The sequence below is a fragment of the Mirounga leonina genome, unplaced genomic scaffold (genome assembly GCF_011800145.1).
Source record: "Mirounga leonina isolate KUSES-001 unplaced genomic scaffold, KU_Mleo_1.0 Mir_91, whole genome shotgun sequence".
Classification (NCBI taxonomy): Eukaryota; Metazoa; Chordata; class Mammalia; order Carnivora; family Phocidae; genus Mirounga; species Mirounga leonina.
Window position 1 is genome coordinate 18,591,920 of NW_023270839.1, and position 16,194 is coordinate 18,608,113.

At 41.2% G+C, this 16,194-nt stretch overlaps 1 protein-coding gene and 1 pseudogene across 2 annotated transcripts in view; both read left to right on the top strand.

The window, feature by feature from the left end:
• MGA (MAX dimerization protein MGA) overlaps positions 1-16,194 on the top strand; it is a 159,103-nt gene that overhangs the window by 20,645 nt on the left and 122,264 nt on the right. The gene's annotated exons all lie outside the window — the stretch shown is intronic.
• On the top strand, positions 10,126-10,842 carry LOC118003353 (annotated as a pseudogene).

Sequence of the window (16,194 nt, forward strand, 5' to 3'; positions counted from 1 at the left end):
TTGGTGTTGAGTTGTGTGAGTTCTTTGTATATTTTGGATATTAGCCTCTTTTTTTTAATTTTTTTTAAAGATTTTATTTTTTGACAGAGAGACACAGCGAGAGAGGGAACACAAGCGGGGGGGTGGGAGAGGGAGAAGCAGGCTTCCCGCGGAGCAGGGAGCCCGATGCGGGGCTCGATCCCAGGACCCTGGGATCATGACCTGAGCCGAAGGCAGACACTTAACGACTGAGCCACCCAGGCGCCCCTTGGATATTAGCCTCTTATCAGATATATCATTTGCAAATATCTTCTTCCAGTCTGTTTTGTTCGTATTTTTTTTTTTTTTTTTTGCTGAGGGAAAGCTTTTTAGTTCAATGGATCTAGTCCCATTAGTTTAGTTTTGCTTTTGTTTCCCTTGGCTGGAGGAGACAGATCAGAAAATATTGCTAAGGCTGATAATCCAAGAGATTACTGCCTGTATTTTCTTTTAGGAGTTTTAGGGTTTCATGTTTTACATTTAGGTCTTCAAATCATTTTTTTTTTTAAGATTTTTATTTATTTATTTGATAGAGACACAGAGAGGGAACACAAGCAGGGAGAGTGGGAGAGGGAGAAGCAGGCTTCCCGTGGAGCAGGGAGCATCATGTGGGGCTCGATCCCAGGACTCTGGGATCATGACCTGAGCTGAAGGCAGACGCTTAACGACTGAGCCACCCAGGTACCCCTTTAATTCATTTTTTAATTTTTATTATTATTATTTTTTTTAAGATTTTTTTTTTTTAAATTTATCTTCAGTAGAGACAGAGAGAGAGAGAGAGGCAGAGGGAGAAGCAGGCTCCCAAGGAGCAGGGAGCAAGATGCGGGACTCGATCCCAGGATCCTGGGATCATGACCTGAGCCGAAGGCAGACGCTTAACCATCTGAGCCATGCAGGTGCCCTAATTCATTTTTTTAAAAAAAGATTTATTTGAGAGAGAGAGAGCGAGCAGGGGGAGAGGCAGAGGGAGAGGAGGAGAATATCAGGCAGACTCCCCTCTGAGCACAGAGCTCAGTCTCATGACCCCGCGATCATGACCTCAGCTGAAATCAAGAGTCAGACACTTAACTGACTGAGCCACCCAGGCACCCTGGTCTTTAATCCGTTTTGAGTTTTTTTTTTTTTTTTGGTATGTGGTGTAAGAAAGTGGTCCAGTGTTATTTTTTTGCATGTAGCCATCCATCCAGTTTTCCCAACACCGTTTATTGGAGAGACTGTCTTTTCCAGTTGTATGTTCTTGCCTCCTTTGTGGTCGATTAATTGACCGTGTATTTGTGGATTTATTTCCGGGTTCTCTGTTCTATTCCATTGATCTATGTGTCTGTCTTTTTTTGCCAGTAACATAGTATTTTGATTTGAAGCTTTGTAGTATAGTTTGAACTCTGGGATTGTGATACCTCCAGCTTTGTTCTTTCTCGATTGCTTTGACTTTTTGGGATCTTTTGTGGCTCTGTACAAGTTTTAGGATTATTCTAGTTTTATGGAAAATCTTGCTGGTATTTTGATAGGGATTGCATTTAGTCTATATATTGCTTTAGGTGGTATGGACATTTTAACAGTATTCTTCCAATCTGTGAGCATGTGTACCACCACTTTTTAAATCTAGTAAATCTCTCAATTGTCCTTTGGGTTTAAGCCAAAGCTCTTGATAATCCATCACTACCACTTAATTTATCACATGTTGATATAAATTGTGGTAGGAAGGACCTTGTTACTAGGAGATTGATATTAACTATTAAGTTATAATATGGGAAACCACTTAGTTGGGGATGACTGGCTCTAATTTTTCATGTAGATTTTTTTTTATGATCATTATAAGTTATCCAAATATTGCATATCTCCATCTGGAAGATGGAAATCATCATTGTATTTCTGTTCCTTGGTTTTTCTGCCCCTAGGATATATTTCTGTGTTCTAGTTTTGACTAGGGATGTATTTAATAATGGTCACCTTTTATTTAACCTTTTAACTCTGCTTTCTTCAGTTCATTGATGCAGATGAATTTTAATGTTATTAATGGAAACCTTGCTAACTTTAGCAATCCCATAATTTCAGGTCACTCTGAATGGAAATATTTTCCATTGTGGCTCACATGATAAAAAGTTGAGTGGAGTAAGTAATACTTTTTCATAAGATAGAATATTAAAGTTTTTTAAAAAAGATTTTATTTATTTGAGAGCGAGAGAGCGTGCGTGCATGCGAGCATGAGTGGGGCGGGAGGGGAGGGGCAGAGAGAGAGGGAGAAGCAGACTCCCTGCTGAGCAGGGATCCTGAGATCCTGACTTGAGTTGAAGGCAGATGCTTAACCAACTGAGCCACCCAGGCATCCCAGAATATTGACGTTTTAATTTTTCTCTAAAAGAAATACATCACAGATATCTCTAGAAACATGAAAAGTCAAAGCGATGAACACTAAAAGGAAAGCACTAAATAATGTGTTAATAGGCAAATTTTTTTAAGGTTTTTTTTTAAGATTATTTATTTATTTGACAGAGAGAGACACAGCGAGAGAGGGAACGCAAGCAGGGGGAGTGGGAGAGGGAGAAGCAGGCTTCCTGCCGAGCAGGGAGCCCGATGCGGGGCTCGATCCCAGGACCCTGGGACCAAGACCCAAGCTGAAGGCAGACGCTTAACGGCTGAGCCACCCAGGCGCCCCTTTTTTTTAAGATTTGATATATTCATTTGACAGAGAGAGAGAGAGCACAAGCAGGGGGAGCAGCAGGCAGAGGGAGAAGCAGGCTTCCCGCTGAGCAAGGAGCCCGATGCGGGGCTCGATCCCAGGACCCCGGGGATCATAACCTGAGCCAAAGGCAGATGCCCAACTGACTGAGCCACCCGGGTGCCCCAATAGGGAAATTTTTAACCTAAGTACAAAGTTGTCTGAAGGGTTGCCAAAGAGGTCTGTTAATCTGAGTAATTATAATTCTCTACCTCCTGAGGAAGTGTATAGTGACATTTGGTATCACTTTTTAGAATTAGCTAGAAAGAGTTGGTGTGTTCAGTGCAGCATTTCTTCTAGCTTCCTGACAGTATTGGCTTAAATGACAGGCAGAATATGTTAGCCTAGCTTACAAACTTCAAAATGGAAATCTAGATGATAAGGAAGTGAGCTTAAGGGACTTTTTCACTTTTTATAGTCTGTGCGTATTATAGAATCTGGCACTTAAAAGGTACTTAGGAAACATATGTGAAATGGAAGAATGTGAATAGACAGTTACTTTCACACATTTACTCAATCAAGTAAAATGGCCTGTTCATTTTTGGTACACCCCCCCACCCCTGCCAGGCATTTAATTTGTCCCTTCCTCTCTGTTCTGCTAATCACTGAAACATTTTTTTTTTATTTTAAAAATTTTTATTTATTTATTCATGAGAGACAGAGAGAGAGAGAGGCAGAGGGAGAAGCAGGCTCCCAAGGAGCAGAGAGCCCGACGCGGGACTCGATCCCAGGACCCCGGGATCATGACCTGAGCCGAAGGCAGACGCTCAACCATCTGAGCCACCCAGGCGCCCAAACATTTTTCTAAATTATAAAATTTGTTGACATCTTTTGTTGTTGTGTCCTTTACTAATCCTCTTGTCCCTTCTTTTTTCTTTCTTTAGGGGCCTCATTGTCCTCTTTTTCCTTTTTAAAAATGATTTTACTGTTGTTTTAGAGGAGATTAGAGAGGGAAAGAGAGCATATCTGACTAGTCTACTATCTATTCAGTTTTATTCAGTTAACATTTTAATAGAAGTGTTTTTTCAGTTAATTAACATCCTTCTAAATTGAGAAAATGGGCCTCTGGGTGGCTCAGTTGGTTAGGCATCTGCCAGTGATCCCAGGGTCCTGGGATCGAGCCCTGTGTGGGGCTCCTGGCTTGGTGGAGAGCCTGCTTCTCCCTCTTCCTCTGCCGCTTCCCCTGCTTGTGCTCTCTCTCTCGCTCTTGTTCTATCTCAAATAAACAAATAAATCTAAAAAAAAAAAAAATTGAGGAAACATACCTTAAACTTTTAGTAGCCCCTGTTGTTGGAAACTTGGGTGTTCCTATTACTATTTAAAGAAACTAGGATAAATTTTGGTGCATAAAATGTTTTCTAAGCTTCAAGGTATTTCCTTAGGAGCAATACTTAGATATAGCCTCTGAGGCAGAGGATATGAACATTTAAAAAGCTATTAATTATAATAAACATATTCATTATAGAGCATTTGAAGAATACAGGAATATTATAAAAAAGAACAAGTCAGCTTTAATCTCACAATGCTGTGATAACACTGCTTTAACATTTTGTTGTATTTCTTTCTAGAGATATATATTATCTGTCTATCTGTATATCTTACACATTTTAAAAACCAGTTGAGGTGTGTGTTAGGGCTCTTTCCAGAGGTTGTACTGCTTTTTTAATTTTTAAAAAAAATTTTTTTAAAAGATTTTATTTATTTATTCATGAGACAGAGAGAGAGAGAGGCAGAGGGAGAAGCAGGCTCCCAAGGAGCAGAGAGCCCGATGCGGGACTCGATCCCAGGACCCTGCGATCATGACCTGAGCCGAAGGCAGACGCTTAACCATCTGAGCCACCCAGGCGCCCGAGGTTGTACTGTTTTATTTTTCTGTGAGCAAAGTATGTCAATTAACTTGAGTACTTGACAGGATTAAGCATCATACATTCTTCCATCATTCATAAATGTATGTTTATTTAGAGTGACACTTTTGTCTTAATGTTTACAATTAATCTCCTCCCATTTTTTCTTAAAATCAGGTAGGCTTTTGTCCTCACCACTTCTCTAGAATTATACTTTGTGACCTTTTTATCTCCACATTGCTAAATCCAGCAGTCTTCTCATTCTACATGATCTTTCAGCCCCTGTGCCACTGTTGATTACTTTCTTCCTCTTGAACTGAACCCACTTTCCCACTTGCTTCCAGGACATCACATTTTCCTAGTTCTACTCCTTTCTCAGGGTCTATCCTTCCTGCTGTGTGCTAGTTCCTCCTAATCTCCCTACCTCTCAATGTTAGAATGCTCCAGGGTTCACATCTTGGTTATCATCTTTTAAAAAAAACTATTTCTTCAGCTCATTTAGTTTCTTACACTGATGACTTTCAAATTTGTATCTCCAGTTTTGGCCTTTTCTTTGAAGTCTGGACTCATATTCAGTTACCTACCCAGTATCTCCAGTTAGATATCTGATAGATTTTAAATTTGTCCAAAACTGAGCCCTGATCTCTTTCTGTCCCCAAATCTCCAACTCCCTACCCACCCCCTTGGAGTGAGCAGTCATACAGTAGTCAAGCTGTGGTTACCTTATCTTATTTATTAATTGCCTATGTGAGTAGCCACAGAAGTGGCTTAGAATTAGAGGACAGTTAAGCCTTGTGGTTTAGCATACTCAGAAAATATGTGCAGAGATACTCAGGGCCCATGGTGGACATTAAGTAATCTGCTTCCTCTTCCCCCAGTTACTCCTCTGATCTCATTTTCAATTATTGTTCTCCTCTGTCACTTCTCTTTAGCTTTAATGCTTCCTTGCTATCCCTCAAACACTCTGGGAAAGCTTCCACCTGCAGGCCTTGCCTGGAATATTCTTCTTTCAGATACGACTTATTCCCTCACCTCTTCTCTTTACTTAAGTGTCACCTTTTCATTGAGTCCTTAACCGCACTCCTTAAACTTATAACCCTTCTCAGCACTGCTAATCTCCTTTCCTACATTATTTCTATAGCACTTAGTCACCATACAACATATATATTACTTATTTAATTTTATTTGTCTCTTCTCCCCATCCCCAGACTAGAATCCTATATAAGCTCCAGAGGGACAGTGATTTTTATCTGTTTTGCTGACTGCTGTATCCTCTAGCACCTAGAAGAGTGCCTGACATTTGATAGGGGTAACTGTGAGTGTTAAGAACATTAGCATAATGTTATTTAAAAGCTAATACAGTAATACCTCATGTTCTTCCTTTCCAACTGGGGCCTGGCACATGGCTCCTGCAAAGAAGGGTGATGAGAAGAGGAATGGCAATTCTGCTATCATTGAAGTAGTGACCAGAGAACATACTGTCACTATTAACAAGTGCATCCATGGAGTGGACTTGAAGAAGTGTGTCCTTTAGGCACTCAGACCCAGAAGTTTGCCCTGAAGGAGATGGGAACTCCAGATGTGCGCATTGTCACCAGGCTCAACAAATGTGTCTGGGCTAAGGGAATAAGGAATGTCCCATACCATATCTATGTGTGTTTATCCAGAAAACATAGTAAGAATGAAGGCGGTGTATATTGGTTACCTTTGTTCCTGTCAGTACTTAAAAATATCTGCAGATAGTCTGTGGATGAGAACTAACTGCTAATTGTCAAATAAAGCTCTAAAGCCACACACACACACACGTAAGGCGGTCTTAGAACATGAATAGAAATGTGTCTAGAGTAGTAGTTTCTTTTCTTTCTTTCTTTTTTTTTTTTTTTTTTTTTTTTACAGATTTTATTTATTAAAAAGAGGGAGAGCACACACGCGTGTGAGTGTGGGGAGGGGAAGAGGGAGAGAATCTTCAAGTAGACTCCCCGCTGAGCGTGGAGCCAGACATGGGGCTTGGGGCTCGCTCAATCTCATGACCCCCCAGATCATGACCTGAGCCGAAATCAAGAGTCTGACTGACGCTCAACCTGCTGAGCCCCCCAGATGCCCATAGAATAGTAGTAATTCTTGATTTGGGGGCGTTCAAGGACAGTTTTAAAATTTTACGAAAGCTATATGGATTGCCTTGTTATTAAAAGATAATTAATAGACCTGAAGTGGACTTCTTTAATTACTAGTACTATTGAACATTTTTTTTTTTTATAAAGGTTTTATTTATTTATTTGACAGAGAGATAGAAGAGCACAAGCAGAGGGCGTGGCAGAGGGAGAGGGAGAAGCAGGCTCTGCACCGAGCAGGGAACCCGATGCGGGACTCGATCCCAGGACCCTGAGATCATGACCTGGGCCGAAGGCAGACGCTTAACCATCTGAGCCACCCAGGCGCCCTCTATTGAACATTTTTAGTTGTTTTTAAAAATAGCTTACTTTCTTTCTAAATTTCCTTATTTTTTCCATTTATTTATCAAGTTATATATTTATGGATATGTATGTAATTAATATGTATGTATATTTTATTTCCCATGTTGTCTGTCTTAGTTTATAGAACTTTAAATTTTTTATACAGTCAAATCTGTGTTTTCTTTGTTTCTAAGCTTACAAAATGTTTCCATTTTATCCTTCCTGTCCAGAGATTTGATAAATACTTACTTTTGTTTTGTTTTAGCTTCCTCCTAAGAAAAATGAAAGGGTGTGTTGAGACCATAGAGTTTAGGAAATCATAGCCATATGGTTAGTAACTGAGGGCATGGGTGTGGAAGAGATTGTTCAGGGAGAATGTTTAGCCGAAGAGAAAAGGCAGGGAGAGGGGAACCTCTGCAGAAATGTGTAGGTAGATAATCTGCAAAGGATGATTTAATAAATGAGGTTAAAAAGGAAGTCAGTGGTAGGAAAATAAGGAGAGAGGGATATAGAGCCCAGGGGTGACAAAAGTTTTAGTAAGGGTAGGGGCGCCTGGGTGGCTCAGTCGTTAAGCGTCTGCCTTCGGCTCAGGTCATGATCCCGGGGTCCTGGGATGGAGTCCCACATTGGGCTCCCTGCTCAGCGGGAAGCCTGCTTCTCCCTCTCCCACTCCCGCTGCTTGTGTTCCCTCTCTGTCTTTCTCTGTCAAATAAATAAATAAAATCTTAAAAAAAAAAAAAGTTTTAGTAAGGGTAGAGTGATCAATAGTGTCAATTACCTTAGGACAAAGACTGAACACCTAAGGATAAGAACTGAAGAGTGGTTATTGGGTTTGGCCACTAGAAATTCACTGGTGACCTTTATTTTATTATTATTTTTTAAATATTTTATTTATTTGAGAGAGAGAGAGCGCACGGAGGAGCAGAGCAGGGTGGGGGGCAGAGGGAGAAGCAGGCTCCCTGCTGAGCAGGGAGCCCGATGTGGGGCTCCATCCCAGGACTCCAGGATCATGACCTGAGCCGAAGGCAGACGCTTAACCGACTGAGCCACCCAGTGGCTTCATTGGCGACCTTTTTTTTTTTAAAAGATTTTATTTATTTATTTGACAGAGAGAGACACAGCGAGAGAGGGAACACAAGCAGGGGGAGCGGGAGAGGGAGAAGCAGGCTTCCCGCGGAGCAGGGAGCCCAATGCGGGACTCGATCCCAGGACCCTGGGATCATGACCTGAGCCGAAGGCAGACGCTTAATGACTGAGCCACTCAGGCGCCCCTTCACTGGTGACCTTTAATAAGGAATGTTTCAGTGGAGAGATGAAAGGTAGTGCAAGTGCCTGTAGTTGTAGACTTTTAAGAGTTTAAGTAGGGAAAGGATGGAAAGAGAGTGGGTCACATCTTGTGGGATAGGTAGAGTCGAAGAATTTTGTTTTCTTTTAGGAAGGGAAGAGTTGAGCATTTTTATAGAATGTGGAGATAGAGGAAAGGGAGATATTGTGGAAAAGGAGTTACTTGAAGATTCTACAGGCACTTGGGGTTCTAGGCTTAAGGGTCTGGGTGGGGACTAGTTTTAGAAAGCAGAGATACCCCTTCCTTTAAGATGGATAGGAAGGGGATGCCTGGGTGGCTCAGTTGGTTAAGCATCTGCTCAGGTCATGATCCCACGGTTCTGGGATCAAGTTCTGCATCGGGCTCCCTGCTCAGCGGGGAGTCTGCTTCTCCCTCTCCCTCTGCCTGCCGCTCCCCCAGCTTGTGCTCTCTGACAAATTCATAAATCTTAAAAAAAAAGATGGATAGGAAGGAAGTAAGTTGTTGAGGATAAAGGAGTAAGAGAGCTGAAATTTGAAGGTAATTGTGCCTCATTGCCATGTTTTAGGTATTTGATTCATAATAATGGACAACTTAGGTTTTAGTTTTTTTACTGTAAGAAATTTCTTTTTTTTTTTTTTTTTGGTAAGAAATTTCTTACAGTAAGAAAAGAATATTAATGCTTGCCTTGATTGTTTTATAGACTTCACATGAGTTAAAAATGAAGAAAGTATATGTTAAAATGCTCTAGAAACTTAAAATGCTATACAAATCTGTAGCTTATTGTTAGTAATGTGTTTGAGAAAGTTATGTGCTTTTGTATAGAGTATGTAAATCTTTTTTTTTTTTTAAAGATTTTATTTATTTATTTGACAGAGAAAGACAGAGAGGGAACACAAGCAGGGGGAGCGGGAGAGGGAGAAACAGGCCTCCCGCTGAGCGGGGTGCCCGATGCAGGGCTCGATCCCAGGACCCCGGGATCATGACCTGAGCCGAAGGCAGACGCTTAACGACTGAGCCACCCAGGCACCCCTAGAGTATGTAAATCTTATTAAATCTGGGGCGCCCAGGTGGTGCAGTTGGTTATGCATCCTACTCTTGGTTTCAGCTCAGGTCTGATCTGAGGGTTGTGAGATGGAGCCCGTTTTGGGCTTCTTGCTCAGCTCAGGGTTGCCTTGGGTTTCTTTCTCCCTCTGCCCCTCCCCCTCGTGTGTATATGCGCACACTCTTTCTCCCTCTCAAATAAATAGATCCTTAAAAAAAAAAAAAAGCTTACTAAACAGAATGTTTCTAATAGCAAGAAGGTGTGGTGTTTTAGGACCATGATATGAGAGTCTTAGGTCTCTCAGGCTTTATCTTGTATCTGGAAAGGTTTCTTCGCAATTCAGGAACCTGTTTTAATAAGAACTGCTGCTGACATTAGCACTTGAAATCATTTAAAATGTTGACGGTGGGAATAATTAGGGGAAAATGTGTGGGAAGAAATCTACCTAGAAACAAAGTAAAGTGAATTTTTCAGTAATTTCAATTTGGCATGAGACTGCAAGAGTTCTACATTCTCATGTGTCTTCTGCTTGTTCATTTCTGAAAACATTTGAAAAAACTTTTTTTTTTTTTTAAAGATTTTATGTATTTGACAGAGAGAGAGATAGCGAGAGCAGGAACACAAGCAGGGGGAGTGGGAGAGGATCAGGCTTCCCACTGAGCAGGGAGCCCGATGTGGGACTCGATCCCGGGACCCCGGGATCATGACCTGAGCTGAAGGCAGACGCTTAATGACTGAGCCACCCAGGCGTCCGAAAAAACTAAACTTCCCAAGTGTTTATGAATTTTTTATTTTTTTTTAAAGATTTTATTTATCTATGAGAGAGAGAGGGAATGAGAGAGAGAGAGAGCACATGAGAGGGGGGAGGGTCAGGGAGAAGCAGACTCCCTGCTGAGCAGGGAGCATGATGCGGGACTCCATCTAGGGACTCCAGGATCATGACCTGAGCCGAAGGCAGTCGCTTAACCAACTGAGCCACCCAGGCACCCAAGTTTTTATGAATTCTTAATGTTTTGGTGCCTCAGATTAATTTATGCTTAGCTCTTTTCTGCCATCTTTCCGTGTGGCCGTAATGGTGGGTGTGAATGTCCTGGCAGATGCACTCAAGAGCATTAACAATGCTGAAAAAAGAGGCAAATGCCATTTTTTTTTAGGCCGTGCTCCAGAGTCATCGTTTCTAATGGTGATGATGAAGCATGATTACATTGGTGAATTTGAAATCATTGATGATCACAGAACTGGGAAAATTGTTTTGACCCTCACAGGCAGATTAAACAAATGTGGAGTGATCAGTCCCAGATTTGATGTACAATTTAGAGATCTAGAAAAATGGCAGAATAATCTGCTCCCATTCCCGCCAGTTTGGTTTCATTGTACTGACAACCTCAGCTGGCATCATGGGCCATGAAAAAGCAAGACAAAAACATACAGGAGGGAAAATCCTGAGATTCTTTTTCTAGGGTTGTAATGCACATGTGCAAATAAAATGCCTCAATGGAAAAAAAAAAACCTTCTGAAAAAACTAAACTTCAAGTTTTTATGAACTCTTAAGGATTTGGTACCTCAGAGTGATTTATGCTTAGCTCTTTTCCACTTTATCTGTGTCCTTATGGCATATAGGTATAGTTTTTATATGTAGGGAGTCTATCACATTGTATTTAGTTAAAAAAAAAAGTTTGTATTGTGCTCTTTCTCTTTCTCTCTTTTTTTTTTTTGCGTTGTGTTTTTCTTAGCACTCTAGATTCCACTAGCATTTCCATTACTTTGCCCTTGCTTATCATCAGTCATGGATTTCTGTTTATGATTTCTGGGTGCTGAGGATGACTGGAGAAAACCATATAATTGAGCTGATTGTTCCACTACTGACTGATTCATGCTGCTCATGGCCCTTGATGTTATAGTTAATTACCATGAACATTTCTTGGGATATTGACTCTTTCTCATTCTCCTGGCAGAAAAGTGCATGATATTGTTTCATTTTGTACCCCTATTAATTTATTCAAATCTATTTGAGTGCCAGCTATATGTCAGCCAATATGCTAACGAGAAGAAAATATTAAGAGGGAAACAGTAACAGTGCCAAATACAGTACATTGGTATAGAAAAATAAAGATAGGAAAAATATTAATTTGACTTGATAATTAAGAAGTCATGGTGATCCTAAAAGTAGTATCAGTAGGAAGTTAAGGTGGAATCCCCCTTATAGTTGGTGGAAGAGTAAATGGCAGGTGATAAAGGAGGAGGATAAAGAGAGGAGACGGGAGTGGGGAAGGGAGCCGGGAGTGAGAGGGAGGAGGAGAGGGAGAGCTGGAGCGGAGGGAAGAAGGGAAGAGGAAGTGGGGAGAGGGAAGGAAAGAAAAAGGAGAATAACTTCTCTGTGAGAAGGTTTGCTGAGAAGGCTGGATGGAGCCAGGAAGGACTTTGTTTTTATGTTAAAACCTCACCTTGTATATGGAAAGGTGCTAATAGGGAAGGAGAGGTTGAAGATTCAAGATATGGTGTGTCTGATAGAGCAAGATGTTGAATGAGGCCGGAAGCAGGTGGGAGTGATGATGTGGGTCAGGGTTGCAGATGGATGGGTTGGTTTTGTACAGGAGGAGGAACATCTCATTTTCTGGGACTGAAATAAAAATAGGTAGGGAGATGTATGAATATAGATAAGGTTATAGGTAGGGAAATGGGGATAGAGGGAGGGCATGCCTGATAGTTTACATATCTTTATAAGATCAGAAGCAAGGTTGGACAGGGGATAACTGGGGAGCTTGAGTTGAGAAAATAATTAAAAGAGTTGTGTAGGGGAGGAATGCCTGGGTGGCTCAGTCTTTTAAGCGTCAGACTCTTTGATTTCGGCTCAGGTTATGATTTCAGGGTCATGGGATTGAGCCCCATGTTGGGCTCCTCGCTCACTTGGGAGTCTGCTGGAGATTCTCCCTCTCCTTTTCGCCCACCCAAATAAATAAATAAATCTTAAAAAAAAAAAAAAGTTGTTGAAGGGAAATGGAAGAGGGAATTTGTTAAGTTTATTTTAAAGGACTAAGATTGGAAATAAAGGATTAAGGTTGGAAACTTTATATTGTTATCAGTGTATCTAGTGTGTTTTTCTTTTTTTTTTTTTGTATGGGGGTGCAGCAAAGCAAGATTTATTTATTTATTTTAAAGATTTTATTTATTTATTTGACAGAGACACAGCGAGAGAGGGAACACAAGCAGGGGGAGTGGGAGAGGGAGAAGCAGGCTTCCCGCTGAACAGGGAGTCCGATGTGGGGCTCGATCCCAGGACCCTGGGATCATGACCTGAGCCGCTTAACGACTGAGCCACCCAGGTGCCCCCAAAGCAAGGTTTATTGAGTGATAGCAAAGTGATAGTATAAAGATCCCAAGGAGGGAGGGGACCCGAGAGGGTTGCCCAAGTGTGATTTTTCTTTAGAATGTCTCACTACCCAGAAACAGTATTGACCTGGAGCTGTGGTTTTGTGGTCAGGTTCAGAGAGGGCAGTGCAAATATGAAGTTGCTGCTAAGAAATTTAGATGTCCTACTATGGGGTCTGGTTTGGGGGGAATCAGGATCTGAGAGACAGGAGGTTTCTATAAAGTCATAGTGAGTATGGTCAGAGTAAGATTTTTGTGAGCAATTAGAATAATCAAGGAGAAGGAGTTTTAAATGACAACAAGATCTAGAGTAAAGAGGGATGCCTGGGTGGCTCAGTTGGTTAGGTGTCTGCCTTCAGCTGAGGTCATGATCCCAGGGTCCTGGGATTGAGCCCCGCATCGGGCTCCCTGCTCAGTGAGGAGCCTGCTTCTCCCTCTGCCTGACACTCCCGCGGCTTGTGCGGGTGCAGGCGCGAAGTCGCCCGCTCTCTTCCTCTCCCCCTGACAAAAATTTAAAAAAAAAAAAAAAAAAAAAAAAAATCGAGTAAAGAACTGAAGAATAGGTTCTTAAAATAGAGTTGACCTAAAAATCTTTGTAACCAGAGGCCTGTGAATTCTAATGTACGGTAATTGGATGGGTAATCTTCATGGACTTTGAAAATAACCCAGGATTGTGATAGGAGGTTTAGTGGGAAAGAAGACTCTGAGCTAGGCTCTCAAGTCTTCAGTGATTGAGGAGTTACGACTAAAGGATCAGAAGATCCTAGTGAAGAGAAGATATATCTTGAACATGATACTGTAAAGGAGGATGATCATGATCTAGAAATTTCAGTAGAAAGGCAAGTGAGTGCCAGTCATTCCTGGCTCTGTGGAGGTATGGACTGCAGTAGAGAGAGAGCTGTGAGAAAATCTTAATGGATAGAGAGCCAGGTTTAAGTCAAGGGAAATAAATAGAAGGAGCATTGTTCATAAAGATTGAGGAAGCCTGGGGTTTGGTAACAAGAGAATGATTATTTTCTTGGGCATAATGGAAAAGATTTGAGCAAGTGACATTACAGAAGAAACCAGGGCTGAGGACATTTAGACAAGGAAGTTAGATCATGGTGGGGATATTACTGCCTTTGAAGGTTGGAAGTTTTTGATTGGGCTCTATTGTCTGAACTTTGACACAAGTTATTTTGATACTGAAACTGGTTTAAAGTATATGACTTGATCTCATAGAGGTGGTAAAGCCTTTTATAGAATTAATGGCAAGGGCAACAAAGGCCATATTCTAGTGAGAGGTTGATGTCTTCAGCAAAGTTAAAGTGTCCCTTGTTAAGTAAAGGCTCCCAGGAGGAATGTGGTCAAGGGCTGGTTGTATCCAAGGACTCCTATGATGCTTGTATAAGGTTTTTAAGCCTCTGCTGGGGGGGATATGGTGACAAGGATTATTTTAGAATAGAGTGATTATCAGTTTAAAATTGAATGGCTTGTGTATGTGAACTAGAAGCAAATGGAAATGAATATTGTTTTAGGATGTTGGGATATGGGTTAATTTTTTATTTTAAAATGTGCTAGAATTTTTGTAAAAATTAAAGAGAAATGTGAACCATGGATTTTTGGAGAGCTTCTATATGAATTAAGAATTTTGGTTGCAAATGACAGAAAACCCAATCCAGATTGCCTTAAAAAGAGAATACTTTGTTTTATGTTACTGAAAAGTCTAGGGAAAGCTGGCTTCAGGTGTGGCTTTTATAGTTTAGGTGATGTTACCAGGACCTAGTCTCTTTCTTTCTCTGAACTCAAATCTGCTCTCCACTGTGTTGATTTGATCTTCAGGTTTCATATGGCAGCAAGGTAACTGAAATAGCTCCAGTTGCTGTCTTTTCAGTTCAAGTGTAGTAGAAAGAACTTCTCTTCATCCAACAACTCAAACAAAAGTCTCATGCTTGACTGTCATTGACAAGGTGAGCCGTGTATCCATGTGTCACAGCCAGGGGAATGTGATGCCCTGATTTACTTGTATGTAGGTCACTAGTATTTACAGGTTTGGATCAGTATCTCTCTTGTTTTGGACCCTTTTATGTACAGAGGAATAGTCTTATATGTCTGGATTTTCCTCTAGGTCCAAATTGCTTCTTAGAACAATCTGGGTATCTGAGATTTTAGATTAATATTTCTACAACAAATGAGGTGAGTACTGAGCTTTGTGAAAGGCCCCATTTGAGGTACTTTTGGCAATTCTAAGTTGAGTAAGCCTAGTCTTTGTTTTCAGGAAGGTGACTGCTTAGAAGGGTTATTGGTGTGTGTTATGCTTCTTTCCATCACAGATAACAGATATTTGGATTTCTTTAAGAACTGGATGTTCATTACTCAGGTCCACATGGTAAAAGGGAGCCTGGAATGCCATAATAATCCAGGATGAGCAGAGTGGATCCATACTTCAGAGAGACTGGAGTGTAGTTAGGGAACTGTAGGGATCCACTGAAGCTATAGAGAATATGTTTTCTTATAGCTTTTTCAGCATGTGAATTTGTCATTCTTCCCCTCCATTAGGGTTTCTTTTCTTTCTTTCCTTTTCCTCTTCCTGTTCTTCTTCCCTCTCCCCCTCCCTCCCTCCCTCCCTCCCTCCCTTCCTTCCTTCCTTTCTTTTTCTTTCTTTCCTTTTCTTTCGTTTTTAAAGTAAACTCTCTGCTCAACATGGGTCATGACCCTGAGATCAGGAATCTCATGCTCTGCCTACTGAGTCAACCAGGTGCCCCTGCATTGGGGTTTCTTAATTTTTTTTTTTTTTTTTTTGAACTCTGGTTATACCATTCCTGTCTCATCCATGCCCTGACTTCATCCTCTTCTTTGTGTATGCTTTTCCTTACCTTATGGTGTCATCTCATGTATGGTCTGTGTTATCTTAAGGCCTCTTTCTGGCAATTGGTTCAGATTCTTTTCTTGCTTCTCACCTGCACAAGTCCCTCCTACTACTTCCCATTCTGTTGAGAGAAGAAGTGTATTTGCTTCTAAGAGAGAGAATCTGTCATACCTGTTGGGCTAAGCTCCTGGCAAGCTCTTTCTTCCTAGGCTGATGGCCATTCTGTAGTACTGGTGACCTTTGGGTCAGGTGCATGCCTCTGTACCAGGATCTTGTGGTACTTATATGGAGATTAGGAGAGAGCACGAAATAAGAGGCCACCACACAGCTCTTTAATATGCAGAGGGCGGTTGGTAGAGCTTTTACCTTGAGGGAGAACTGTGATTTTGTTGACCAATCTGGTGAGAACTAGATTGCTTAGAAGACCAGTGTTTACCTCAGCAAGGGCATCTAGATAGGCTCCATAAAAGCACTAGACTTTTAAGAATGAGAGGATTTCTGTATGAGAAGATTAGGGAGAAGGATGTTGATAGACTATGAAGACCAGGGAGAAGATGCTAAAGCAGTGGAAATTGTAAATGCAAAAGGTTCAGGT